Genomic DNA, 3,518 nt, shown 5'->3' on the forward strand with positions numbered 1-3,518 from the left:
ATTAATTAATTAATTAATTAATGCCAATATATAGTCCAGATCTAATTAGGAAAACATTGTGTGGTTCTTAGGATTGCACAGATGCAGGAGTAGGATGATAACTTTATTGAACCTCTTAATAAAAAACAAATTGCAAGCTTTAGTGGAGAAAGCTTTTTAGTGGTTCAATCAAGGTATCACCCTAGTTTAACACTTGATGTCTATCACTTGATGTGAAGTTAAATATACGCATTCATCAAGCAAAGATACACCAACACCTCTCAAAAGCTTGGGTGAACAAAAATACAGCCACTTGCGCATCAAAACAGAACAAAATGCTCTCCAGCCACCACCTACCCTTTGTCACACTCCAGTGGGAGTTAAGCGTGGCACATGTGTAGTTTATATAAACCCAAGGATTACTTTACACAGAGTCGGTAGGGAGTTTGTACTAGCCGCATCTCAAACTCGGCTCAGGTTGATTCTGAATGAGGAGCAGAAGATCAAGTTGACAATGAGGAATGAGAAATGGAGGAAGAGAAGATCCCTTCTGTGTTCCTAGTCCGGAAATATTGAAGCCATAGTACAAACAAAAGCAGACCTATTGAAAGAAGTGCTGAACAGTAAGTCACCACCAAAAAAAGGTACAGTGATCTTTTTTAGTCATTGACTCTACTCCGGTTGAGACAAATATCAAGATGTGTTTAGTCCCTTAATCTTAGTCTCTTGAACTCCTAATCTCAAGTAGAGTAGATCCAAGGAATCAATGAGATGTCCATCAGGGTTGACTTACTATTTAGCCATTTATTCCATAGATCTCCTCAATCTGGGAATAATGGTTTGGATTTAAGCCGTTGCCTCCAACGAGAACTTCATTTCAAAAGATGGCGACAGAGACAAGACTGCGCTTTGAACTGTCTCAAGAACATCTCCACTGAAGCTTATAGGCCATTTCTGAGCAATTCAACAAGAACCTACCATTGATCCCGTAACACAAAATAACCGGAGGTCTCCATGTTTTACCCTAGTGACTCATCAGGTGTTTGGTTACTTGATATTCTGGGTGGATAGAATTTTGGGCTGTTGGGTATTCTGGGTAGATGCGTTTGCTGATCAGCATGAATTGTGTGGGTTCATGCTGATCAGCATGAACACACACACTACTGTAATCGTAACACTCCTAAGCAGAACCATAGTCTGTGTGAGTGTGTATTGTCGACATGTAAGGAAACATAGTTTGATGCAAAGAAACTGACCTCTCAGAAGATACAATTTTTTAACAAACAAAAGCCTACAGAAGCCTCTTTTTTTGAAGAAAGGAGGAGAGCAGCTTCCCCATGTTCAATGGACCACCATAGCATGAATTGCCATTAATATGCGATTTCCTTTTCCTGCTATCACAATATAAAAGACCTTTGCTGTGACCTTTTTATGAAAACATCCTTTGTCTGCAATGAAAGCAAGTCACTGTTAGACCCTTATCTATAGAGCTTAGCCAGCAGATCAAATCCAAAAGGGCAGAATTCATTTACTTTGTATTAAATGAGCTCAGTTAAGAAGTTTCAATTTTGGCAGAAAGGTGTATTAATCACAAGGAAAAGAACCAATCTCAATTTTCACAGCTTCTGGTTTGCTTTCAATACAGTTCACAGTGAAGCTTTTGTTCCTCATTTTTTTTTTCGGGGGGGGGGGAGAGAGAAAGAGAGAGAGAGAGAGAAAGTAATGCTGTATTTAAATACAGTAAATATAACAAAACGAACCTTCTTAAAATTACACCCGAGTTCCTACATACAGGATGCTCATAATGACCTCACTGTTGCATGACCAACTTTACAGCTTCAGGGAAAAAAAAAAAGAGGGAGTGAGTTTCTAAATTAGTTTGGACAGATGGGTTTTATCCCAAGGAAATCAATGAGTTTTTTGTGAGCTGACTTAATTTTTATGCAGCCAGCACTTTGGAGATGAAATTAAAATATGGATGAAAAACATATTGACGTTCCCCTTGGGCACAGAGATGTTTGTATGTTTACAAGGTGTTAAAGGGATAGTTTAGAAACTCGCTCTGCAAGAGATCAATGGCAGGCGAGCTCGGATTAATGGACCTTCACGATATTTTGCAAAACATGCCTGGCCCTAACGTCTTATATATTTTGACCCTAATTATCTTTTAATTCGTATGGGGTTAGAAAGATTTTATAAGGGTAATATAATATATACAGAGCTGTCTCGCACGGTTTTTAAAAAACGTAGTTTACAACTTGTGCAGTTATGAATAAAGATATACGGAACTATTAAACCACTCTGGACATGCGTGAACATGCCACCTCCGGATGAGGTCAAAGAAACTAGCAACAGGTATGGAGCAGACAGCACAGAGCAAACAAATATGAATATATGAGTATTCTTTCTCTTTTTTTTTTTCTCATTCTAAAGACTGGGTGTCCTTACGGCTATTCTTACTTGGGATGAAGCAGCTCTGAACGGTTAAGTTCCATCCAAACCATTTTCTCATGCTCTTCAACCATGATACCTTCACTTCCTGAATTAACCTTCCCATGATTAGCCCCTTAGATGATCAGCTGTAACAATCCATAGTTTTTTGTTTCACATTCTATGACCAAAGTATTGGAGCTTTTTGAATGTATATTGGGAGATCGATTCGCCACTGCACGTCAACAGGGACTAGATTCAATGATCCATTGGGATGCTTCCAGCTCTCCAGTTCTAAGATGATGATAACGATGATGATGATTAATTGTGATCTCTTAGGTCAATATCTTATCAAGCTCAGCATATCCACCAGCACAGCAACAGAGGATCATGTCGTTTGTACAGAGTTTCTGTGTGTGAACTTTATGACCTATACTCACAAAGCCCTAAGTGGATGAATCATCCACTTCTCTTCTTTCCATGTTAATAAAAAAATATATAACAACAAAAAAGAAAAACCTTCCATGTTTAGAAAAAACAAATTTTTAATAATTTGTTTTTAAAATATCTTGGTTCTCAACAAAACAATGATCTAAATGAAATGCTCACCCATTTCTAATGAATTTCAGAGTACAAGGTAGGACTTGCTTCCTGCAGATGTTTAATATATCAGCACTGAACACCTAGAGCCAAAATCCTTTTATCACTTTATGCCAGAGTAACAATAAGAGTGTAACCTTTGGTGTCAAACTGCAGCAAGTTACAAAGTTCACGTTCGTATTATCTGTTGTGTGCCAACTCAAGCAACTCTGTACACACATTTTTTTGTGTTACGTTAACATGTGTAACAAATAGTATTCTGGCCAATGTAAACTGAATTGAAAAGAGATTGAACTGTGTTTTTACTTTGACATAGGTTGTAACATTTGACTGGGGAGGGAAAATGGTAGAAATATTTTCTAACATATCCTTTTCACACACACACACACACACACACACACACACACACACACACACACACACACACACACACACACACACACACACACACACACACACACACACACACACACACACACTTGTTCCTAGTGCCAAGAGATGGAAATGTA

This window comes from Pogona vitticeps, chromosome 10 (genome assembly GCF_051106095.1).
Source record: "Pogona vitticeps strain Pit_001003342236 chromosome 10, PviZW2.1, whole genome shotgun sequence".
Taxonomy (NCBI): Eukaryota; Metazoa; Chordata; class Lepidosauria; order Squamata; family Agamidae; genus Pogona; species Pogona vitticeps.